The following is a 26,627-nucleotide window of genomic DNA, read 5'->3' on the forward strand; positions in this document are numbered from 1 at the left end:
AAATAAATATTCATCATGATAGGAAACAGAAAAGCCTCCGGGGAGTGCCTGCATCCCCAGTGATGTATTTCCTGGGGAGCCAGGAAAACCATAAATTATGTAGGTATCTGCAGTCATTCTGGACTTTACAGGAAGAGAAAATATGTCAAATCCAAACTGGCGTAGTAAGTAATAACGTAGGGATTACTGAAGGGAGCGTAGTAAGTAATAACGTAAATCCACTAAAGAACAAGAATCATGAAGTCAAAGCTCATGCAGGTCTACTTGGCTTGGGAAAGCAAAGTAAACTGCTTGTTAAAAGGAAAAGATGGGACCAGGCATGGTGGCTCATGCCTGTAATCCCAGCACTTTGGGAGGCCCAAGTGGGCAGATCACTTGCGGTCAGGGATTGGGGACTAGCCAGGCCAACATGGCAAAACACCGTCTCTACTAAACATACAAAAATTAGCTGGGCGTGGTGGCGCACGCCTATAATTCCAGCTACTCAGGATGATGAGGCAGGAGAATCACCTGAGCCCAGGAGGCGGTGACTGCGTGAGCCGAGATTGCTCCACTACACTCCAGCCTGGGCAACAGAGCCAGATTCCATCTCGAAAAAAGAAAAAAAGATGGGCCTTTTGCTGGCTAAGCCTTTACTACTCCAAGAACTGCTGGGCCCAGGAGGCATCCGCACAGAAGACCTTCATCCTTCATGAGTGATGAAGAGAAAGGCAAATGTAATTAGGCACACTTCCCTCCCCAGAGCGGGAACTGATGTGCGGCTGATTGAAGAAGTGATTACACAATGTTGGAGAGGCATTTAAGTGTTGCTCACCAGGGAGCCAGAGGGCTTTGGGAGCCAGTTCTGAGAATTACACACTGTTCCATAGTACTTGCTAATTGACCCAGTATTTTTGGCTGAAAACATTTCCCCAAGGAGGTAAGTGAAAGCAGATAATGAGGACCTGTCATCTCACAGGGCAGCTCATGAGCAAAGCTTGAGCTCTAGAGACTGGACATTATTTAAATGCAGAAAACTACAAAAAGATCACAGCCTGAACATAAAAATATTCAAAGTATGCATGGAGAAGGTTTCTGATTCTCAGTTCACATCTACCCCCACCTCTGTACAACTTTAGCTTGAAATTTAATAATTAATTATAAGTGTGAAGATAAGGAGGGTGTAAGTTAAATAACCATGAAGTCCACAAAATGGGCACATTTCTTTTTTCTTTTTTTTTTTTTTTTTTTGAGACGGAGTCTTGCTCTAGCCCAGGCTGAAGTGCAGTGGCGCGATCTCGGCTCACTGCAAGCTCCGCCTCCTGGGTTCACGCCATTCTCCTGCCTCAGCCTCCCGAGTAGCTGGGACTACAGGCACCCGCTACCATGCCCAGCTAATTTTTTTGTATTTTTAGTAGAGATGGGGTTTCACTGTGTTAGCCAGGATGGTCTCGATCTCCTGACCTCGTGATCCGCCCGCCTCGGCCTCCCAAAGTGCTAGGATTGCAGGCGTAAGCCACCGCGCCCGGCAAAATGGGCACATTTCTGAGAGCTTCATGATAGTCACTATTCATGTAATTGGACATCTATTCATAAATAAGGAAAGATATTTGCAAAGTTCAAGGAAAGTTCTGCACAAATGAAGGCCCAGTTGTTGCCAGGAAGGAGGGAAATGAAATTGGGGTAGAAGTCGGGAATTCAAGTTCTTTCAAGTTTACCATGTATACTTCTGGGTGTGTTTTTATTGTTGATGATGATATTGTTTTGCCTACTTATAATTACAACAGAGATTTTCTTGGTTTAAGGGCTAAAAATATGCATATATCTCTACTGTGATCTGGGAATGTGGCCTGTCTCTGATAACCATGTGTGTAAAAGTGAGTGAATCCTCCCTGATACAGTCAACTGGCTCAGATGCCTGGGATGGTCGAGTCCAGCATTCCAAAACTGAGATATTTTTGGCTGGGTGTGGTGGCTCATGCCTGTAATGCCAGCACTTTGGGAGGCCGAGGTGGGAGGATTGCTTAAGGCCAGGTGTTCAAGACCAGCCTGGGTAAAAAGGTAAGACAAAAAAAAGAAAGAAAGAAAAAAGAGAGAGAAGAAGGAAGGAGAAAGAAAAAAGAAAGAAAGAAAGAGAGAGAGAGAGAAAGAGCTAGGCATGGTGGCTCCCGCCTGTAATCTCAGCACTTTAGGAGGCTGAGGTAGGCAGATCACTTGAGATCAGGAGTTTGAGACCAGCCTGGCCAACATGGTGAAACCCATCTCTTCTAAAAATACAAAAATTGGCCCGGGCAGTGGCTCACGCCTGTAATCCCAGCACTTTGGGAGGCCAAGGTGGGTGGATCACCTGAGGTCAGGAGTTCAAGACCAGCCTGGCCAATATGGCGAAACCCAGGCTCTACTAAAAAAAATACAAAAATAAACCGGGCGTGGTGGCAGGCACCTGTAATCCCAGCTACTCTGGAGGCTGAGGCAGGAGAATCACTTGAACCTGGGAAGTGGAGGTTACAGTGAGCAGAGAATGTGCCACAGCACTCCAGCCTGGGTGACAGAGCGAGACTCCATCTCAAAAAGAAAAAAAAAATAGCCAGATGCGGTGGTGCATGCCGGTAATCCCAGCTACTTGGGAGGCTGAGGCACGAGAATCACTTGAACCTGGGAGGTGGAGGTTGCAGCGAGCCAAGATCGTGCCGCTGTGCTCCAGCCTGGGTGACAATGAATGAGACTCCAACTAGAAAAGAAAAGAAAAGAAAAGGAAACAAGAAAGAAAAAGAAAGCAAGAAAGAAAGGAAGAAAAGAAGGAAAGAAAGAAAGAAAGAAAGAAAGAAAGAAAGAAAATGGAGATTTTTTTCAAAGTTTTGAATCCAGAAATAGGATGACTTAGAAAAAGTGATATCAGGCACCAAATAAGTGGTTGAAATGGTGGCATAGTTACCAGTTGCCTGAATACACCCTCTGGCAAAGGTGGATGCTTAAATATTGATGAAAAACAGTAAATGGCACATATGGGAGCCCATATTCTACTCTGCACCTGGGCGAACACAGAGGGGAAGCTGAAGCTATAATTGAGAATATATCTGGTACACATTCTAAATTTGCTTTTGTTTGCTCTTGAAGTTAGGGCTTTGAGGCTCTTGAAAGGAAAACGGTGCAATGAACACTAGACCCAAGTGCATGGTGAGAATATGCTTCCCAACAGAGTCTTTGGTGCTCTAGAACATTCAGGAGCAATCGCAGTGATATATTTAGTTGCTGTCTGGGGCCTTGTTCCCAGACGTTTAGAGTTGGTGTCTCTATCAGGCTGCATCTTCTGCTTTTGTCACTGAGCCACAGTCCCAGAGTGACTGAGGGGACTGAGTTATCTTTGTACACAGGAGCCACTAAAAGGAGGAGGACTAGAGATGGGAGGAAGGAATGAGGGAGTCCTGCTGAGCCCTCCTCTCCTGAGCCCCAGGGTTGCTTCTGGAGCCTCATGACAACGGTGCTGAAACCATGGTATGTTACAGGCTGACTCTGGTCCTGAGCATTTTAAAGACTGTGGAGGGATTTATTTTTGGTCCTCACGTGAGAGTATTTAAAAATCCCTATTGGAGCCTGGACTAGGCTCAAAGGATAGAGGGCCTCTGCAACAGGAACAGGTTGGGACCATTCCTGTCTGGGAGGAGACCTCTGCCATGTGTTGGGAAGGATAAGGAACAGAAACCCAGAAATGATGTGCGATCCGTTGGCCAAGCAGGAAACCTAGGTGCCATTCCTGTCCTCTACCTTCCCCTCACCCAATCCTGTTGATCCTCCCACTTCCACACCACCCCAATCCTTTTACATTTCCATCCTGGGATCTCACAGTAGGTAGAGATGCACATGCTTTAAGGCACCAGCAGACCAGGGGCATCCAAGAGAGGCGGAAATAAAAGTCTTAAAATACTTTTATATTCAATATATATATTTCTCAATGCATCTAGGTAATCATCCTAAGAAAAATCCGAATTTTGTTTTTGTTAGTCTTATATGGTTAGCTTTGCTTGAATTTTGAGTTGCATGTGTGGTTTGATGAAGGGTGATGGACTCTAACGGTCTTAATCCCATTCTGTGCCTAGGTGGCTTTAAGAACCTTCTAGCAGGCTTCCCTACTTCCCATCTTAATTTTATTCCCAGCTCAATTTTATTCTCCAGCAAACCACTTGTGTGATTATTCCAAAATGTATATTTTACCACAGTACTGTCCTGCTTAAAATCCTTCATTAAAATGTCTGTAGGATAAAATTAGATTTCCATTGCATGGTCTAGAAAGCTCCTTGGCTTTATTTCTAGCTTCATTTCTCATCTCCCCTGTTCCCACTTGCCGCCCTCCATATGCCCTATATTTGAGATGTCTCCAAGTACTTGAGGTCTCACAAACATCCTGTTGGGGCTTAGCAGCCAATATTCCAGAATATGATATATTGACATGCTGAACTGAAGAAACTGCAAGGTCTCACTGACATTCCCCCCAGTCCCCATGGTCGTTCCCAAAGACCTTGGTGGGTGTGGATCTTAGACAGACAACTTCTTTGGGAAAGCTGAAGTTCCTATCTGCCTAAGATCCAGTTCCAAGGAAAACAACTGTTTTTTCTTCCCCACTACAAGAGTAAGAATGTAACCACAACTGAGCAGACCAGAACCTTTCACTGTCAAAGAGACCTATTTACAAGTTAGTCTCTGTTCCCTATTGGTTCATTGCCCCTTAACAGAATTCCTTTCCACCCCCCTCCCATAATCTCTTTTGCCAGGATCCAAGTCTTCTTTCTTTCTTTCCTCTTTCTTTTCTTTTTCTTTTTTGAGAAAGGTTCTCGCTCTATCACCCAGTCCAGAGTACAGTGGCGCAATCTCGGCTCACTGCAACATTTGCCTCCTGGGTTCAAGTGATTCTCCTGCCTCAGCCTCCTGAGTAGCTGGGATTACAGGCACCTGCCATCATGCCTGGCTAATTTTTATATTTTGTGTAGAGATGGGGGTTTCACCATGTTAGCCAGGCTGGTCTCGAACTCCCGACCTCAAGTGATCCGCCTGCCTTGGCCTCCCAAAGTGCTGGGATTACAGGCGTGAGCCACCACACCCAGCTCCAAGTCCCCATTCTTTCTGTAACATCAAGATGTGGTGGTAGATAAGCTTCTGTACCTCATTGGGGGGTTGGGTCTTAATTCTGAAGCCTCCGTGCATACATGTTAAACAAATTTGCATGCCTTTTCTCCTATTAATCTGCTTCATGTCAGTGACTTTTCAGTGAACCTGCAGAGGGTGAAGGGAAATTACCCCTTGGCTCGCCTACAATCCCATGCAGTTTCATGCTTCTATGTCTTTGTACATGACAATGCATGACATTCCCCCTGCGTATAATGTTTTCCTCAACCCATACCCCACTGAACCTCCAAGTCTCTGTCCCTATGTGAAGTCTCTGACTCCCTCCAGTCCGTGGTGCCCCAGAGTATTTTATGCACCCCTCTGTTGATAATTGACTCTCTGTAGTATAAGTTTTTATGTGCACATCTCTCTTCACCTGAGCAGGGAAGATATTTTATGCATCTCTATCTCTAAACAGTGCCTGGCACCTCATAGATACTCAATACATGTTTATGGAATGGATAAATAAATAATAAAAACTGGTTTTACTTTGTTACTGAGCACAAAATTTGTTTTAAATTCTTGTTTTACAAGAGATTAATTTTATTCCTTTTCTTATCACAACGATCTAATGGTTGAAATTCTACCTATTATTCAAATTCAGCTTAAATTTTCCCCTCTCCTCCCCTCCCCTCTCCTCCCTTCCCCTCCCCTCCTGTTCTCTTCTCTTTCTAATACCCTAAGCGGAATTCAGCTTTTCCTCTGGTATTTCCAACATCTTCAAATCCTGTCTGGTGTTTCAGTTACTGTGTACATACTTGTCCTCCCCACTGTAATGTGCGTTTCTGTGGGGCAAGTCCTCAATCTTACTCATTTCAGATTCTGGGCACCAGGGAAGACTCTGTAACCACTGGCTGAATTGATTTGAATTGTTCAGATGTTTTTAAAGGTAGCACGGTGCCGGCTGTGGTGACTTATGCCTGTAATCCCAGCACTTTGGGAGGCCCAGGTGGATGGATCACTTGATGTCAAGAGTTCAAGACCAGCCTGGCTAACGTGGTGAAACCCCATCTCTATTAAAAATACAAAAATTAGCTGGGCGTGGTGGAGCCTATAATCCCAGCTACTCTGGAGGCTTTGGTGGGAGGATCACTTGGACCTGGGAGGTGGAGTTTGCAGTGAGCTGACATCACGCCACTGCACTCCAGCCTGGGCAACAGAGCGAGACTCTGTGTCTCAAAAAACAAAAGAAATAAAATAAAATTAAAATAAATAAATAAAGGTAGCATGGATACCAGAAGATACAGAAATAGATACTTCTCTCATAAACATCCTTTTCTGGTTGAAAAAAAAATCACCACAAACAACTGTTCTATGAAGAAAAATAAAAGGCAAAAATTTAAAAGCAACCAAACAAAAAAAGCAAAACCCTTTCCAGTGTTTTCTCCTGAAACAAAGGCAAGTTTGTTCAATGTGCCCCTAAACCAGAGCACCTCTCTAGCTGGAAAATTTCTGAAACACTGTGGGTTTGATGAGCTGCCCCATTGCTTTTGCACAACACTCTTATGTCTCCCAGTGAAGCATACCTCAAATGCGGGTAGACATTCTTAAGGCTATTGAGTTGGAGGCATTACAATGTTTACAAACCAGCATTTGCTCCAGCCTGCAGACAATAAAAACAACCTGATTATGGTTTTCCCTTGGAAAGCTGCTGAGGTTAAAATGATCACACCAACAGTAAAAGAGGCTCCATTTTCCCTCTGTTTTTATTTTTAGGGTGTGATGTGTTAGTCGCTTCCAGCAGAATTTACTTTATTTTAAAGCATGAGACATAATTCCTGTTCTATTTTCAAGACCTTCTTTGCACTTCTCAATTTCTCCAAGTAGTTCTGGAAATGTACACACCCATGGACTTGCCTTTGCCCGAGTTCCTGCTCCTTGCCTTCTTTATGTTTACACTTCCCTAGGGGAGCCAAAACCAACACTAATTAGCAGTGAATTAAATCTCACCTCTAGAATACTAAAAGGTCAGTGTTTACCCAGGATTCCAACCATCTCTAGTCCCTTTCCCCCAAAGATCAAAGACTTGCAGTTAAATATCCAGCCTTGAAGGAAAGTTCTGAGATCTGCTTCAATTATACCATTTATTCCTTAAGTTTTATTTCCCCTATCATAACATGTCCTTTCATGCCCATGTGGCTTTACATACCCAGTTTTCCCTAACTGGAACACATTTGCTCTTTTCTTTTTCCTTTTTTTTTCTTTTTTTTGAGACGGAGTCCTGCCCTGTCGCCCAGGCTGGAATGCAGTGGCGCGATCTCGGCTCACTGCAACCTCCACTTCCTGGTTCAAGCGATTCTCCTGCCTCAGCCTCCTGAGTAGCTGGGACTACAGGTGTCTGCCACCACGCCCGGCTAATTTTTGTATTTTTAATAGAGACAGGGTTTCACCATATTGGTCAGGCTGGTCTCGAACTCCTGACCTTGTGATCTGCCCGCGTCGGCCTCTCAAAGTGTTGGGATTACAGGCATGAGCCACTGCACACAACCACACTTGCTTTTTTCTCTTTTTTTCTCTTTTGTAATTTTAATTGAAGCAATTCCTATTCATTTTTTAAACTCTCTCTTGAAAGCACCAAATTTTAATATCTAAGTCAATTATTGGGGAAAGAAACACCATCAAGATCTTTCCTTCAGCACAAAACAACGATGTTCATTCCTCCAAACATTCAAACTGAAGATCTACCAAAACAAAAACAAAAACAAAAGCCCACATTGAAATAAAAAGGAACAAAAATCACATTCCAGGGGGGGTCAGTGCATTTAGCAGTCTTCGCTGTGCTGTCTAACCATCCTTCAGCTGACTTTCAAAAAAATAACACCCTAAGCTCATCAAAATACAGATTTTCCATTTGCTTTTTAAAATTAAAAATAATAGTTTAAAAAAAGGAAAACTTTGAGGAATTCACAATCAATTGCCTGACTCATTCTGATGTCATGTACAGCATATGGAGGTCAGGAAGGCTATTTGCAACACATGTGGTTAGGGGCTATTCATCTTTAAGGTTTAGCTTTCTTCCAAAGAGTGTACAATACCCAGAATTCCAAGTATGAAGGGACACAGACGATCTCCTTTGAGAATTCCACAGAACAATTCTTCATAGAGCAACTGTTCTATGAAGAATTCTCCAGCTGTTCTTCATAGAGCAACAGCGCTTCCGTCAGATTGACACAGTTCCCCTGTGTAAAGTATTTCCCATCCTGTTTCAATACTTTCATTGAGAGGTCAAGATTCAGTCTGAGAAACTCCCATGTGGAATCTTCTTCTGGAGACATGGAGATTGGAACAGCTGTCAAATCATTAATCACATAATAAAATTATCTCCCTTCTTTGGTGTACCTCTTCAGTACCGGAATACAGTCTTCTATTAGAACCTGATAGCAGTCTCCTTTAAGATTGTCTAAGACATCGCCACACGTTTTTCGCATATATTTCTTTCATCCATTGATCACCATTTGGTCAAGCTCTACCATAGTGACCATCTTTGGTTTTAATTTGACTATTTCACACAATATGCCCCCATCTCTGTCTCCCAGAATGAGTACCTCTTTGCCAGTGTAATCTTTGCCACTTCCCATGATGTCCCAGGTTTATGCCAAATCACTGTCTGCCAAATTAACATCCCCACTCAGGATGAGAATATTTCCAAACTGCTGTGTAGAATTTTTATATTTTGATAAGATGAATCTTCATCATACACCACCTCAATCTATGTCATATTCAACCAGGCGCCCATAGGTAATGGGCCAATATCTGTTGATGGCTCCTCCTCGAACTTAGGTGGTAATCGTTTTACCCGCCCAGTACTGTCCTGACTCAATTCCGCTTTGTTCAAAATACCGTCGATCTCTTCTTTGCCTTGTGCATCGCCATTGTAACTCTGAAGATCCAGCAACACAGTCCATGTGGGTAAATTCTCAAATTGGCAAAGCTGCCGTTCTTGTTTGTGCATGTTGCTAAATAGCCATGGTCCTTCCAGGTGTGCACCAACTCCACCATCCCCTGATCCTGGAAAATGGACTGGAGGCCTTTTAGAATGGTCTCACCATCAGCTTTGGTGCCAAGCATGAAGTCAAGTGTGCTGTGCTGCTGCCTTAGTGAGGCGAGGCCCTGTGCCATACCTGGGGGAGTGGCCTTGGGAGACTGGGGGGCCGAGTCAGGCTGCAGCAGGCAGGGAGTGCGCTGCACCAGGGAGGCCAGGACTAGCACTTGCTCTTTTCTTATTCAGCCTTCAAGACCCTCCTAATTTACTTTCTTGGATTTTCTTTTTTTCTCCCCCAACCTATTTTTTTTTTTTTTTTTTTTTTTTTTTGAGACAGGGTCTCACTCTGTCACCCATGCTGGAGTGCAGCGGCGCAATCATGGCTCACTACAGCCTTGATCCCTGGGCTCAAGCAATCCTTCTCCCTTAGCTTCCCAAGTAACTGGGACTACAGGAACGCACCACCCCTCCTGGCTAATTTTTAAAAAATTTTAGTAAAGACAAGGTCTCAATATGTTGCACAGGCTGGTCTTGAACTCCTGGGCCTCCCAAAGTAATGGGACTACAGGCATAGAGCCACCCCGCCCGGCGGTATTTTCTTTTCTCTACTTACCCAGAGTTAATTGCTCCATCTCAGTATTTCCACTGAACTCTGCTCACACTTTGAACCGACAGAGTATAAATTTATATTCTCATTATGTTTAGCCTCTCTGAGACTGACCTGCTGATTTATCTTCATATTTTCAATATTCCCTAGTATGTAGTGCAACCTAGGATATGGTAGGCACCAAATAAATATTAGTAGTAAAAACAAGCAGGCCGGGCGCGGAAGCTCATGCCTGTAATCCCAGCACTTTGGGAGGTCGAGGCGGGCGGATCACAAGGTCAGAAGATCGAGACCATCCTGGCTAACACAGTAAAACCCCGTCTCTACTAAAAATACAAAAAATTAGCCGTGCGTGGTGGCTGGCACCTGTAGTCCCAGCTACTCGGGAGGCTGAGGCAGGAGAATGGCGTGAACCCGGGAGGTGGAGCTTGCAGTGAGCCAAGATCGCAAGACTATACTCCAGCCTGGGCAACAGAGCAAGACTCTGTCTCAAAACAAAACAAAACAAAACAAAAACAAGCAAACAAGAAGTAAAACATAATTTGTGAAAGGTGATATAATGTAAACCACAAAGCAGTAACACTTTTTGAAGGACACTTGAGAGTAGCCATTTTTTTTAATTTGTATTTTTTGTAGAAATAGAGTCTTGCTATGTTGCCCAGGCTGGTCTTGACTCCTGGGCTCCAGCGGTCCCCACTACCTTGGCTTCACAAAGTGCTGAGATTGTAAGCATGAGCCATCACACCCAGCTGGAAGTAGCCATTGTTTTAGTTGGTGTTAGAGTAGTGTTGCTAGCATTTTATTCAATGTAACAGGGAAAGTATACTAAAAGCTACTTTTATTAAGCACTTACTGTACACCAGACATTGTGCTGCATATGCTTATGTGACTAATTTAACCATTACAACAAACTCTATAAGATAGATATTAAAATTCTCACTGCCTTGATGAGATTACTAAAGAGGATGAGACATTTGTCCAAACTCAGAGAGCTAGTGAGTGACAAGGCCAGTCTGGGGTCCAGTTTCACCCAATTCCACTTGCTGCCTCCCTCTGGTGTGCAGTGGAACCTAACACTACGAAACAGGCCACTGCCATGAAGTCCAGCATCAGCCTGGGATGGCATAAGTCAGTGACAGTAGCAAGAGCAGGCAGGAGAATTAGAAAGCAAGATTCTTTGACATGCCTTGTTTTTGTTTTTTTGTTGTTGTTGTTCGTGTTTTTTTGAGACAGGGTCTCCCTCTGTCACCTAGGCTGGAGTTCAGTGGTGCAATCACAGCTCACTGCAGCCTCGACCTCCCGGGCTCCAGAGATCCTCCCACCTCAGTCTCCCAAGTAGCTGGGACTACAGGTGAGTGCCACCTCACCCAGCTAAATTTTGTATATTTGATTTTGCCATGTTGCTTACATTGGTTTTAAACTCCTGGGCTCAAGCAATCCACCCGCCTCAGCCTCCCAAATTGCTGGGATTACAGGCGTGAGCCACCACACCCAGCTGTGACTTTTTTTTTTTTTTTTGAGACAGAGCCTCTTTCTGTTGCCCAGGCTGGACTGCAGTGGCACCATCTTGGCTCACTGCAACCTCCACCTCCTGGGTTCAACTGATTCTTGTGCCTCAGCCTCCCAAGTCACTGGGGTTACAGGCACCCACCACCATGCCCGCCTAATTTTTTGTATTTTTTTAGTAGAGACGGGATTTTGCCAAGTTGGCCAGGCTGGTCTTGAACTCCTGACCTCAGGTGATCCACCCACCTCGGCCTCCCAAAGCACTAGGATTATAGGCGTGAGCCACCACTCCTGGACTGTGCCTTGTTTTTGAATTAACCATTGGAACTATCAGGCTGGGTGTGGTGGCTCACGCCTGTAATCCCAGCACTTTGGGAGGCCGAGGTGGGCGAATCACTTGAGGTCAGGAGTTCGAGACCAGCCTGGCCAATATGGTGAAACTCCATCTCTACTAAAAATACAAAAATTAGCCAGGAGTGGTGGTACGTGCCTGTAATCCTACTCAGGAGGCTGAGGCAGGAGAATCTCTTGAACCCCCCAGGAAGCGGAGGTTGCAGTGAGCTGAGATCAAGCCACTGCACTCCAGCCTGGGCCACAGAGTGAGACTCCATCTCAAAAAAAAAAAAAAAAAAAAAAACCATTGGAACTATCAGTGATAGTAAATACACAAATTACACCACTTTTTTTTTTTTTGGAGATGGAGTTTAACTCTTCTTGCCCAGGCTGGAGTGCGGTGTCGAGATCTCAGCTCATTGCAACTTCTGCCTCCTGGGTTCAAGTGATTCTCCTGCCTCAGCCTCCCGAGTAGCTGGGATTATAGGCGCCTGCCACCATGCCCAGCTAATTTTTGTATTTCTAGTAGAGACGGGGTTTCACCATGTTTGCCAGGCTGGTCTTGAACTCCTGACCTTAGGTGATCTGCCTGCCTCGGCCTCCCAAAGTGCTGGGATTACAGACGTGAGCCACTGTGCCCAGCCAAAGGAGGGATTTTTTATGGAAAGTTGAGACTAGCTCTGGTAATGTCACCATAGTTCAATAAAGAAACACCATAGATTAATATACTATATGACTATTGTTAAAAGAAAAACCTTAGGCAAATTAAGTTTAACAGAGTTTAGCTGAGCAAACAATTATTCATGAATTGGGCAGCCTCCCAAGCCAGAGTAGGCTCAGAGACTCCAGCACAGCCAAGTGGTGGAAGATTTATGGACAGAAAAAGAAAAGTGATGCACAGAAAATGGAAGTGAGGTACAAAAACAGCCGGATTGGTCACAGTTCAACGTTTGCCTTATTTGAACATGGTTTGAACAGTTGGCCACCTTTCATTGGCCAAAACTCGGTGACTGGCACAAAAGTAGGCTTCAGTCCGTTAACAACTGCATTTAGGTTGTAGTTCACAATGTACAGAGAAACTTTTAGGCCAAACTCAAAATATGTAGGGAGGCAGCTTTAGGCTGAACTTGATTTAACACTATAGGTATCCTAAAATGTTAATAGCAGTAGCATAAATTTAATCCTAGAGCAGTAAGAATTGCTCTTCTTGGGAACTGAGTGGAGCCTAGGAGGGAGGTCTTCTTGTGCAGCTGCTAAGTAGTGAAGGAGCTATGGCGGGGCGGTGGGGCTGGGGGGATGGTGGAAGGCGGTTAGGAGCAAAACTAAAGGCTACCAACAAACATTCCAGCAGAAGCAAAACAGTCATCGAAAGGCTGGAGCTGAAGAGCAACCAGCAATAGACTGTGTCTAGATGATGAGAATTGTGAGGCGCCATTGAAAATCTCAGGACATGGAGCCAGCAGCAGGTAAGCTGAGCGTGGCAGTGAGGCTTTCTAGGGTCTACTACTCTGCAATTTGAACCAGGTATGTTGTGAGGTCACTGAACATTGTAAAATAACTCAAAACTCAGAATAAAACAAGTATTTTTATCCCTTGTCAGTCTTTCCTCCTTCTGACCGTTCCAGCACACCCGTTTTCACACTGACCTTTTTCTTCAACGCTGCTTAGTAAATGGCAAAAACAAATGGCAATTTACTTAGCTGGATGTGAGGCACTTCAGGGTCTTATCTCAGTTTTCCTCTGCAATCTTACTTCTTAATACTTGGCTAAACCAAATTAACCTGAGGCTCCAAGCCGACTGGCTGATTCAGTTTCCCTTGATTACCCAAGCACCCTAGGGGACTTTTAGGAGTCCACTGGGGAGGGGCTTGTAGGATTTTTTAATCTCGCATTTTGTATTGGAATAAACAGACCCAGAGGGGTAAAGAGACAGTGGCAGGGATGAGACTAGGACCAAATGTCTTTACTTTGTCTCTTTCAGCTATATCAGCTCACCAACCAGCCTAACAGAATGAATAAATATCTAAAACAAATTTGGGGGCTAGGCACAGTGGCTTACACCTATAATCCTAGCACTTTGGGAGGCCGAGGAGAAAGGATCTCTTGAGCCCAGGGGTTTGAGGCTACAGTGAATTATGCCCATGCCATTGCACTCCAGACTGCATGACAGAGGGAAATCCTGTTTCTGAAAAATAAAAATAAAAATAAATTGGAGGGATTTAAAAGTCAAGCTAAGAAAAAAAATTAATGACCATAAATGTTTTCCTTTAATATTAACTCAAAAGAAAATTTGGAAGCTGCAAATATTTTCTCTTGATAGAGGAGGATTTATTATCAAATAGCTCAAGGTCACAATCTACTATAGGCTCAAGAAAATAATTTAGAAAAATATCTTTCTTTTTTTTTTTTGAGAGGGAGTCTCGCTCAGAGGGAGTCTCGCTCTGTCACCAGGCTGGAGTGCAGTGGCGCGATCTCAGCTCACTGCAACCTCTGCCTCTAGGGTTCAAGTGATTCTCCTGCCTCCGCCTCCTGAGTAGCTGGGACTACAGGTTCGTGCCACCACGCCCAGCTAATTTTTGTATTTTTAGTACAGACGTGGTTTCACCATGTTGGCCAGGATGGTTTCAATCTCTTGACCTCATCATCTACCTACCTCAGCCTCCCACAGTGCTGGGATTACAGGCATGAACCACCACGCCCGGTCAGAAAAATATCTTTCTTCTCACATGTTAAACTTTTGTGGTAGGCTTTCTAACAGCAAAAAAATATATTTGGCTTCACAAATATGAATTGCTGTTTTATTTTGTGTCATCAGTTCTAAGAATGCTCTTAGACCCAATCATATCTTAGCATTGTACCTCATATTACAAAGTGTTCATCATTCAAAGGCAGCATGAAAACTTTGTTGTTAGTCTTCAAAGAAAAGTCCCTGGCATATCAACTGTGTACTTTTCCTTTTTTTTTTTTTTTTTTTTTTTTTTTGACACGGAGTCTTGCTCTGTCACCCAGGCTGGAGTGCAGTGGTTCCATCTCCGCTCACTGCAAGCTCCGCCTCCCAGGTTCACGCCATTCTCCTGCCTCAGCCTCCCCAGTAGCTGGGAATGCAGGCGCCCGCCACCATGCCCAGCTAATTTTTTGTAGTTTTAGTAGAGACAGGGTTTCACCGTGTTAGCCAGGATGGTCTCGATCTCCTGACCTTATGATCCGCCCGCCTTGGCCTCCCAAAGTGCTGGGATTACAGGCATGATTTTTTTTTTTTTGAGATGGAGTCTGGCTCTGTTGCCCAGGCTGGAGTGCAGCGGCGCCATCTTGGCTCACTGCAACCTCTGCCGCCCAGGCTCAAGCAATTCTCCTCCCTTGGCTTCTGAAGTAGCTGGGATTACAGGAGCCTGTCACCGTGCCTGGCTAATTTTTGTAGTTTTTAGTAGAGACAGGGTTTCACCATCTTGGCCAGGCTGGTCTTGAACTCCTGACCCTGTGATCCACCCGACTCGGCCTCCTAAAGTGCTGGGATTACAGGCTTGAGCCAACGCGCCCAGCCACTTTTGCATATTTTAAACTGGGTCCAACCCAGTTACTTCTCTCGCCTTGGTGTTACAATTTCCCCATATTATTTCCTCTCCATCCGGACCAGATGACCTCAACTCTTTGTCAATTCACACTCATTCCTCTCCCTTGTAAACTCAGTGTACCTCCTGCCTGTACTACACAAGCAATCACTGCATGTAAACTTGACTTGTGTATCTTACGGTTGTGTTCTAGCTGTCTTAGTAACTACTACTGGCCAGGCGCAGTGGCTCACGCCTGTAATCTCATCACTTTGGGAGGCTGAGGCGGGCAGATCACGAGGTCGGGAGGTCAAGACCATCCTGGCTAACACGGGGAAACCCCGTCTCTACTAAAAATACAAAAAAGTAGCCGGGCGTGGAGGCGGGCACCTGTAGTCCTAGCTACTCGGGAGGCTGAGGCAGGAGAATGGCGTGAACCCGGGAGGCGGAGTTTGCAGTGAGCCGAGATCGCGTCACTGCACTCCAGCCTGGGAGGCAGAGCGAGACTCCAGGCTGCTACTTAACTACTACTTAATGAGAGCCTACAATAAATAGCAAGTGCTCAATAAGAAGGGTGAACATAGAATCTGTCATTCAAACCAAGACACCTCTGAGAATGGGGTGCTATTAATAATTGCACTAGGACGGCCGGGTGCAGTGGCTCAGGCCTGTAATCCCAGCACTTTGGGAGGCCGAGGTGGGCAGATTACCTGAGGTCAGGAGTTCGAGACCAGCCTGGCCAAGAAACCCCTTCTCTGCTAAGAATACAAAATTAGCTGAGCATGCGTGATGGCACATGCCTGTAATCCCAGCTACTCAGGAGGCCGAAGCAGGAGAATCACTTGAACCCGGGAGGCAGAGGTTGCAGTGAGCCGAGATCACACCATTGCACTCCAGCCTGGGCAAGAGCAAAACTCTGTCTCAAAAAATAATAATAACAATCACACTAGGACAACAGGTGTAAACCGGGGTTGCACTGACAAACTGGGACATATGGCCACCCTATCAATAAGTGATAGTGTGGCAGACATCACTGCAGCCTGGCTCACTCAACATCACTACTAACTCTCTTCTCCTTTCTTTGCCTTCTGTTATAGTAGCTGGCGATCCTAGTTTCCCTTTCTCCCTCAAAGATAGGGATAGCTCTGAGACACAGTTTTGGCCAGTAAGACCTTAGTGTGGTGTTTCTGATAATTAGTGCTTTCCTGTTGAAAGAGGATAGTTGCAGCTGGAGCAGCTCCTTTCATTTCCTTCCCCTGTGGAACTTACAGAGGAGTAGTAGCCACCTAGAGACCATGAAGTGATAAATATGAGGGCAAAAGGATGGATAGCAGAACAGAAAGATAGGAATAAACTAGGTCTCTGATGGCAGCTAAAACAAAGCTCTTAATTGCTTATCTAGACCTCTTCTTCTGCAAGAAAAGTAAACTTCTAGCTAAGCAGGAAGATTCTTCAGTTAATTGCAGGCCAAAGCATTCCTAACTTAGAAGACTAGTCATTATTTCATTTCAACTACTTTATACATATATATATATATTTTAGTAGAGATGGCATTTCATTTATAGATATATACATTTTTCATATATATATATATATATATAATTTTTTTTTTTTTTTGGAGACAGAGCTTCACTCTTGTTGCCCAGGCTGGAGTGCAATGGCACAATCTCAGCTCACTGCAACCTCTGCCTCCCGGGTTCAAGCTATTCTCCTGCCTTAGCTTCCCAAGTAGCTGGAATTACAGGCACGTGCCACCATGCCCAGCTAATTTTGTATTTTTAGTAGAGATGGGGTTTTTCCATATTGGTCAGGCTGGTCTCGAACTCCTGACCTCAGGTGATCCACCCACCTTGGCCTCCCAAAGTGCTGGGATTACAGGTGTGAGCCACCGTGCTTGGCCCTTTATACATATTTTTAAAAATCTTTACAACAGCCCTAAAAGGTGCCTGCTATTATCCTCATTTTTCAGATGAAGAAACTAAACTTCAGAAGGACTTGGTAACTTGTCCAAAGCCATACAGGCAATTAACATCCAAGTTTAATTTCAAGCCCAAGACTGTCTGACCTCAGGGTCTGTGCTTCACACACAACAGATGAGGCTTCTTCACGTTGTCTCATGAGCAGGAGCTGTGTGTGCCACAGGAAATCCCCTCTAAACAGATGCTGCTAGAAAGTAGGAGGATAAGAAATAGATCATGTTCTGAAATGGTTAAAAGACAATATGAAGTGGGCTGGAAAGGTTTGGCTTTTCAGTAACCATTACTTAATAAAGTCCGCTCTTTTTTTTTAAGTTCAAGTAATCATTGTTGAAAGAAAATAAAAGGCAATAAAAATAAAGACAGTTTTCACTATAGAAAGAAGGAAAGAAAGAAGGAAGGAAGGAAAGTAGGAAAGAAAGAAAGAGAGCGAGCTCGAGAGGGAGGGAGGGAGGAAGGGGGAGAGAGAGAGAGCAAGACAGAAAGAAAGAAAGACAGAAAGGAAGGAAGGGAGGAAGGAAGTAAGGAAGGAAGGAAGAAAGGAGAGAAAGAGAGAAAGAAAGAAAGGAAAGAAAGAAAGAGAAAGAAAGAAAGAAAGAAAAGAAAGAAAGAAATCATATTGGCCAGGTGCGGGTGCAGAGCAAGACTCCTCCATCGGAAAAAAGAAAAGAAAAGAAATAGATCATGTTTTCCCCCTACTTCCTTGCCCTCACCCCTACTCTAAGCAATGTGAGGTTGCTACCCCTCTTACTCTACTATGGAATACTCCTTCAATATCAAGATGAAGTGTTCAGTTCAACAAACATTATTTTTAAGCTCCGTCCTCCATGTTTAAGTGTACAAGTTACCCCCAGGAACAATGTAGATATAACTAAATCTACAGCTAGTGGGGCAAGGTAGATGCATAAACAGATCATCTAAATATAATGGCCAAAGGCTAAACTAGAGATAGGTACAGACAGGGTGGGGCCCAAAAGAGAACATCTGGAAGGAGATAAGGCCTGAAGGAATTTCCAGGTGTGATTCAGCAAGTACTGAAAGATAGAGAAATGTAGGTGAGGGAAATGGTAAAATGGGAGAGGGGGTATGGAGTATGGATCATGGAAATTGAGGCAGTATAAAGGGTGGAAAAATCAGTACCTCTGTGTTCTGTAGGAGCTCAAGGGCTGGCGCTGTTGATTACATCTGAGGGAGTATTTGGCTACATTTCAAATTTCCAAAAAGTTTAAAAGGCTCTTTAAAAATCTTCATGATTAAAAATGACTAAGGTATATTTTATTAGCCAAGAATAGAACTAATTTGGCCAGGCATGGTGGCTCATGCCTGTAATCCGAGCACTTTGGGAGGCCAAGGCAGAAGGATGGCTTGAGGCCAGGAGTTCAAGACCAGCCTGGGCAACATAGAGAGGCCCGCCCCCCCTACCACCGACAACTCTACAAAAATATAAAACTTAGCTGGACATGATGGTGCCTGCCTGTAGTCCCAGCTACTCTGGAGTCTGAAATGAGAGGATCACTTGTGCCCAGAAGTTCTAGGCTGCAGTGAGCTATGATTGTACCACTGCACTGTAGTCTAGGTGAGTGAGATCCTGCCTCTAAATAAAACATAAAAATAAATAAGTCAATAGATTCTGTCCAAAATTGATAAATCAAGAACCAGTGGCCAGGCATGGTGGCTCATGCTTGTAATCCCAGCACTTTGGGAGGCCGAAGTGAGAGGATTGCTTGAGCCCAGGAGTTTGAGACCAGGCTGGGCAACATAGTGAAACCTTGTCTTTACCAAAAAAAAAAAAAAAAAGCTGGGCATGGGCATGGTAGCGTGCACCTATAGCCCCAGCTACTCAAGAGGTTGAGGGGGAAGGATTGCTTGAACTCAGGAATTTAAGGCTGCAGTGAGCCATGATCACACCACTGTACTCTACCCTGGGCAACAGTGTGAGAACCTGTCTCAAGAAAAAAAGAAAAAACAGCAACATAAGCTAATTATTTGGACATAGGGAGGTAAGTGATCAAACAGCCAAGAGTTCAAAATGATTGCCTCTGGAGACTGGGACTGTTGTTTTAGTTATAAGCTTTTATTATTTATTTATTTATTTATTTATTTATTTATTTATTTATTTTTGAGACAGAGTCTCGCTCTGTCGCCCAGGCTGGAGTGCAGTGGCGCGATCTCGGCTCACTGCAAGCTCCATCTCCCAGGCTCAAGCCATTCTCCTGCCTCAGCCTCCCAAGTAGCTGGGACTACAGGCACCCACCACCACACCTGGCTAATTTTTTTTTTTTTTGTATATTTAGTAGAGACGGGGTTTCACTGTGTTAGCCAGGATGGTCTCGATCTCCTGACCTCATGATCCACCCACCTCAGCCTCCCAAAGTGCTGGGATTACAGGCGTAAGCCACCGCGCCCAGCCAGTTATAAGCTTTTAATATACTCTCATAAAATTAGGTGAATGCATTGTGATGATAACAATTTGAACAATTTTTTAAAGTAAAAAGAAAAATTTCAGATGCAATTATGTAATCAAGTGTATCCATATATTATCCCAACTAGATAATTCCAACAAATAGAGACACAGAAAGCTTCTTGATGGCCTTAGGATTAGGGAGAAAAGATCTAATGAGCAGCTAGTTCAGGAGACCCGAAAAGACAGCTGGCTCAGCCCACACCACTTGGATGGGCGGCAGGGAGTCAGAATGAACTAAGATCTGCCGCTAAGGCCTCCCAAGTCACACGATTTTGCTAAATAGGGTACTGACTGCTTTCTGGAAAACCATCAATGTTCTCTGTGGAAGATGAAGAGTGGAGTTCTTCTTAGTTTCCTATTCTGCAACTTCGTTTTCCTTCTGTGCAACCCTCTTTTCACTTGATGTTTTCGCTTTTACTTTCTATTAATCTGCTTTCTCCTTACAGTTTTTTCCCCTTAACAGTTTTATTTTGCTCTCTAATCTTAAATTCTTCCCGCCATCCATGCCCTGAATTTCTCTAAGTCTTGGCTAATGCTCATATTCATAATGCTCATGTCAGACAATTTAGATTTTTGTCTCGATTTTCCAAGTGGTTAGCTGAAATCACTTTTTTTTTTTTTGGATTCAGAGTCTTTCTGTGTCTCCCAGGATGGAATGCAGTGGCATAATCACAGCTCACTGCAGCCTTGAACCTCCCAGGCTCAAGCAATCCTCCTCCCTCAGTCTCCCCAGTAGCTGGGACTACAGGCATGCACCACCACACCCAGCTAATTTTTAAAAAATTTTTATAGAGACAAGGTCTCACCATGTTGCCCAGGCTGGTCTCAAACTCCTGGGCTCAAGCAGTCCTTCTGCTTCAGCCTCCCAAAGTATTGGGATTACAGGCCTGAGCCACTGCACCGACCTATCACTTGGCTTTTGAACACAACTTGTCCATCTGTAAAACTGATTAATATTCCTCAGGATGCTGTATAATAATGGCTAAGCTAACCCTGAAGTTCTTGAGAGAAAGTAATTTAAGAACTATGATGTGGTTAATTCAAGTTGTAGACTATTATCTTCATAAGCAACTTGAATATTTTCTTCTTCTCCTGAAAATTAAAACTTCAATTCTAGAGACCTTTTTCTAGAATGACAATAGGAAATGACAAAATACAGAATGAAACAAATTTTATGAACAGTTCGTCCTTTCAACAAGTGAAAGAAAATCAACCAATGAATTAAAACTCTTTAATCCCTAGAGAAATACAGTGATCAGATTCAAAGAATGAAGTTGGATTTAAAGTTATATTTTAATTTTTAAGTTTCTCAAAATGAAACTATATATGTGACAAAAACATTAACCTACTAAGACAAAAATCTTTGCTTTTGTTTTTTTAAAAATGTATGATAAGTCTGTCATGCACCTGTAGTCCCAGCTCCTCAGGAGGCTGAGGCAGGAAGATCCCTTGAGCCCAGGAGTTTGAGACATGCCTGGGCAACATGGCGAGACCCAGTCTCTAAAAACAAAAAGAAAATAAAACAAAACTGTAAGTCTGAGGGCTTCAAGCTGTCTAATCACATGCTATCAATGTTAGAATTTGAAGCTCAGAAATCGTGGATGTGTAATGAATGACGGTTCTTTAAAGAAACCAACATTTGCTGATAAAAGTATTTGAAATGGTACCACTGCTTGCCCCAAATTAAACCTTTTCAACTAAAAACCTAGGGTTAAACCAAGAATATAAAGGGCTCTATAACCTATCTGTAGTTATTACTGGGGAATTCAGATTTCATATAAACCTGTCTTTAAATGTAGTTAGAAAAAAAGCACACACCTCAAACCAAATATCCAATCCACATTTTTTCCTAACACAGAAGGAGGCTTCTCTGAAGGTTTTTCCAGGCTTACCATTTAACAGTGGTCCAGCTAAAAATAAACCCATGAGGGTTTACTAGGCAAATTCAATGGCACACCAAACACCAGTCCATGGGGAGTTGGATTCAGCTTTTTCCCCACTAGCCTCTCGCAGGAATCCCCCCCTACATTCTCCCATCTCCTAATTAGAAAGCTAATTAGGCTTCCAAATGTAAATGCTAAATGGAGAGGGCGATCTGGGCTCAGGCCAGGATTCCTGGAACATCTAACACCCTCCTCTGTCCTCTGTTCGTGCAGTGAGCTGTGGGAAGAGAGCTGGGCAGCATGACTATTTGGGGCCATTTAACTTGCTGGAGGGCAGTGTTTACTCTCATTTGAGCGGAAAGCTGTGTTGCATAGACTGCAAACTCTGAAAAAATAAAATAAAAAAAACAACAACATGCCTTGGGATTTTAGTACTTTAAGGGAAAAAGTAAGTACATTTTCATAAACTCAATTATTACCATGGTGACACGAGGGTACAAGAGAAGGTCCTCTGGAGAACAGTTCCTGCTTCTAACTAGACAGCCTCTCAATAGAGCAGGGCGACTTCTGCAGTAACCATGACAACCAGAATTAGAAGTGCTGTTGCAACACTAACAGAAACCATCTTTTGAAGCGGTTCTGTGAATCACATTGAATACTGATGATGCAAGCTAGTGTGATACATACTTTTCAAACATTAAAAAAAATCTTATTACCATAAACAAATATTCACCTTAGATTCCTATTTGAAATCTTGACTTGGAATCACTTTTTTTCATCTGGTTTCGTTTGTTTCCCTTTTGGATTCCCGCGGCCTCAATTGCAAACGCGATTTGTGTAACTTCCAAACTTGTCAGAACTGCACGGGTAAGAGCTTAGAATGTGATTCATTCGCTCTTATTTTGAAACGGGATGAGGAATGGGGTGGGGGAGGGTGGGTAGACAGAGAGCCCTCTTGTCTACTGTACTCAGGAGGACTAAAACAGGCGAGGGAAGGGGAAAAGAGAGGAGAAAGGGAGAAAGGGAGGGAGGAGGAGAAGAGAAGGGGAGAGGAGGAGGAGGAAAGGAGGGAGGGAGAAGAGGGAAAAGGAGGGAAGGAGGGAAGGAAAAAACGAAAAGGAAAGAAGTGCTATAGTAGAATCTTTGCTGCCCATGTTACCTATTGCCTTGACTTCTCCATCTGCCAAGATGTGTCAAGCACGCAGAAGCTGGCTGGAATCGATATTTTAAAGACCCGGTTGCGATCTTTTCCTGGTCGTATCAAGGAGTCCTGGAGCTTCTAATATTCCTGGAGGGATATCCAGGAAGAGGAAAAGAGGCTCTTCCTTACTTCGTGCGGTCTTCCAACAGAAGCACCTTTCGCTGGGGAGCGTCGCGGCGTGGGGTGCAATGGAAGGTTTTGTTCTCCTGGGCCACATGCGTTAGATGTCAGTTCCCTCCACCAGCAGCACCGGCCGGCGCGCGTGGGGAGGTCACGCCGGTCCTCTGCCCTTGTAACAAACTCTCCAGATTTGGTCTGGTGCCTTAGGGCTCTGGTCCAGCGCACCCGCTGTGCGCAACGCTAGGCGCTAAGCTGCCCTCCTCGGCTCACGTGTGGACGCGCACGCAGACACGAGTGTCCACACCATACAGAGACATGGGTGCACACACGCGCGCACATAGACATGGGCGCCGCACATGACACGGGCACCACACATGACACGGGCACACACGCGCGAGCACGCTCTCGCCCTGGCTCTAATGCCCCCTCCTCTCGCGTGCGGATCGGCCTGGGCAGGTGTGGGGGTACGCCCCAGAAAGCGCCTAACCTTCTTCTGACCCCACTTCGCAGACACCCCGTGGCAGGGCTTCCTTTCTCCCTTGGGTCGCGGGGAGGAGAGGCGCCTCCTCCTCAGCCACCCAGGTCTGCAGCCTAGCAGAGGAAGGGTGGCGGGGTGGGGGTGCTGGCGGCGAGTCCCCCAGCCCCTCGCTTACCTTCGTGGCGAGGCCAGCTCTTGGGCTTCGCTGCACGGCGCCAGGCTAGGCGCGCTGGGTGGTTGCCTCTGGAGCAGGAGCGGTCGGTGTGTGGATGTCCCGAGGTGAGGGCGCCGCTGTCGCGCTTGAGGCTCCCGGAGCTGTCAGGGGCGGCCGACCTGACCGGCAGCGGCCCAGGGCAAACCCCGCCCTCCAGCCTAGGCCGGCTCCGCAGCGGGGACCGAGACGCCCCACAGCGTTTCCTGAAGGACCAATCCGGAGCGAGGGGCTGGCCTGGGGAAGGAGGGACGGGGGGCCTGTAGTGCACCCGGACGCCGGCCTGGACCTCGTAAGCTGGTTTCTATGGCAGCCAGGAGGGAGGGGCGAGAGGGAGGGGACGCGCGGCGCAGGGACACCCAGTGCAGTCGCTCGGGGAGGGGGGTAATTGGGCCTGACGCAAAGAGGACCCCTTCTAGAGTCTGGATGGGAGCAGGTACACCGCCGAAAGCGGGCTGACACAGCTCCCACCGACGTACGCCTCGTGCCGAGCGGTTCCAGCGCTTCAGCAAGGGTTTCCATGTCCTTGGGAGACCGTGACCCAGTAATCCTCCCAACAGAAAGGGGGTTTCCAGCAAACCACCGTGACAGCTCCTCCGGGTGAGTCGGGCAGGGTTTAGGTTCTGCGGAAAGAAGTGCTAATGTCACCCTCTGCCTGGATTCCTGGCATACATCGGTTCCCCTGGTGCCACTTTGTCACTGGCTCCCTAATCTCCTGCTAGGGAGATACTCTCGGCTGTGACCCTCAGATGCCAAAGATTATTTTTCTATTTTATAAACTAGAAATACTGTCACTGGATTGAACGTAGAGTTGGAAATGGGATTCGCAAAATACTAAATAAAACATACCGGTTATTTACTGAAGTTTAAGCCCTTCCTTTTACAGAGACAGAAAAAAAAAAAACTGAGTTCAGAGGTGTCAGTTAACTTAGCAAGGGTCACACAACTGATTAATGGCAGAGCCAGGACTAGACACCCTAAGTCATAGTTCTGCGAGCATTCTTTCTACTTCCTCCTGCTCTCCATCCTGTATTGATTGCCAGAGCAATATTTCCAAGAGCAAAACTGTTAAGTAGCAACATAACCCATGTCTACAATTCTTTTATGGTAGAAACTAGGGAACCCCAAAATTCCTTTTTTGCTATTTGCCAGGCATTGTAATAAACTCTTTTACAAAGAGTAACTGATTAAATCCTCATGATAATCTATGGGTTAGGTACTGTTACTGTCATCCTTGTTTTGATAGATGAAGAAACTGAAGCCCAGAGAGGTTATAGGATTTGATCAAGATCACACAACTGTTGAATGCTGGCTCTGGGACTCTAACCCAGTTTGTTTGACTCCAGAGTTGGTGTTCTTCATTACTTTGTCTCTGCTGCCTGTTTGTGTGATGATTAAAGGGGTCAGGAACGGGAAGGGCAAGAAATAAAAACCTTGGACAGCTCCATGCACTGACGGTTGAGATTGGAAAGAAAATTGAAAGAACCTGAAACAACTGCTTCCTTGGCTTCTGAGAGTGGTCATCTATTTATGTAGAACAAGGGTTCTCTCGAGAATATTTGTTTTTAAAGAGACATCCCCTCCTCAAAAGACAAGAGGTTTGTTTTTTTTTTAAGAGTAATCTTTAAAATAGTACATGCCATCAGTCTATTTTCTTTCTAATGCAATAAAATGCAGGGAGAAACTCTACATATTTTTAAAGATATAAAAGACCCTTGAATTCAAATACACAGAATAAAATTTCATAGAGAAATTGCCTAGAAACCAAGAGCCTCAAACACCCAATCTGACAGAAGCTCTCTGTGACATAGATCCTCACCATCACACCCCAAAGAGCATGCACAAGGCAGAGGCGATGATAGGTTCTAGTAGCTTAAAAGGTTACTGAACACTTTAGGCTAATACCATCACATTGGGAGTTAAAATTTCAATATATGAATTGGGAGATACAAAAATTTAGTCCATAACAGAACCCTTCCCAACTTTTATCTTTCTTTCAGGAATCTCTATTTTATACTATGTGTGTCAGACCTTCTCATTCTATTTCATGTCTTTTCTCAGATTCTCTAGATTTTTAACATTTTGTGCTACATTCTAGGTAATTTCTTCAGATCTACCTTCTGTTCATGAATTTTCTCTTGCACTAACCTGCACACTGACTTTATGATAATGCAAATATAATTAAATCAAGAGGTTTGAGAGTGCCGATTTCAGTATCTTTCACAGCAGGGGTGAATTGATAGCTTAAAATTGAATCACTTATTTACAACAACTAGTATTATTAAAATCCCTTTTTTCTTAACTTTATAGGAAACTTGTAAGAACTAATATTTCTTGTAAAAAAACCTTTTTCTGAGGTTTAGCAACTTTTTCTGCTTTCCTTCTTATTTCTGTTAAATCCAATAAAAATTAAACTGAAAGGCCGGGCGCGGTGGCTCACGCCTGTAATCCCAGCACTTTGGGAGGCCGAGGCGGGCGGATCACGAGGTCAGGAGATGGAGACCATCCTGGCTAACACGGTGAAACCCCGTCTCTACTAAAAATACAAAAAAAATTAGCCGGGCATGGTGGCAGGTGCCTGTAGTCCAGCAACTCAGGAGGCTGAGGCAGGAGAATGGCGTGAACCCGGGAGGCGGAGCTTGCAGTGAGCCGAGATCGCGCCACTGCACTCCAGCCTGGGCTACAGAGCGAGACTCTGTCTCCAAAAAAAAAAAAAAAAAAAAAAAAAAAAAAAAAAAAAAAAAAAAAAAAAAAAAATTAAACTGAAAGAATTAAAACTAGCATGGTGACTCTGTTTTTATTTTTATTTATTTTATTTATTTATATATATATTTTTTGACGTGGAGTCTCACTCTGTCGCCCTGGCTGGAGTGCAGTGGCGTGATCTCGGCTCACTGTAACTTCTGCCTCCCAGGTTCAAGATATTCTCCTATCTCAGCCTCCCGAATAGCTAGGACTACAGGTGCATGCCACCACGCCCAGCTAATTTGTTCGTTTGTTTGTTTTTGTTTTTGTTTTGTTTTGTTTTTGAGACTGAGTCTTGCTCAGTTGCCCAGGCTGGAGTGCAGTGGCGCGATCTCGGCTCACTGCAAGCTCCGCCTCCCGGGTTCACGCCATTCTCCTGCCTCAGCCTCCTGAGTAGCTGGAACTACAGGTGCCCGCCACCACGCCTGGCTAAT

The 26,627-nt window shown here is 44.7% G+C and overlaps 1 protein-coding gene and 1 pseudogene across 6 annotated transcripts in view; both read right to left on the reverse strand.

Annotated features, from left to right (window-relative positions):
• NIM1K (NIM1 serine/threonine protein kinase) overlaps nucleotides 1–23,747 on the reverse strand; it is an 88,319-nt gene extending 64,572 nt beyond the window's left edge. Inside the window, exons 1-3 of one of the 6 annotated variants that reach the window (XM_054684392.2) lie at nucleotides 23,413–23,747; nucleotides 22,598–22,726; nucleotides 22,172–22,297 (exon numbers count right to left, since the gene is read on the reverse strand). The gene's annotated coding sequence lies outside the window, so the exon portion shown is untranslated. Of the gene's footprint in view, nucleotides 1–22,171; nucleotides 22,298–22,597; nucleotides 22,846–23,412 lie in introns of all 6 variants that reach the window. The other 5 variants (XM_054684391.2, XM_063810497.1, XM_063810496.1 and 2 more) reach the window with 5 other exon arrangements.
• On the reverse strand, nucleotides 8,043–9,362 carry LOC134809962 (spermine synthase-like; annotated as a pseudogene).
• Nucleotides 23,748–26,627: the final 2,880 nt, after the last annotated feature.

Source organism: Pan troglodytes, chromosome 4 (genome assembly GCF_028858775.2).
Source record: "Pan troglodytes isolate AG18354 chromosome 4, NHGRI_mPanTro3-v2.0_pri, whole genome shotgun sequence".
Lineage (NCBI taxonomy): Eukaryota > Metazoa > Chordata > Mammalia > Primates > Hominidae > Pan > Pan troglodytes.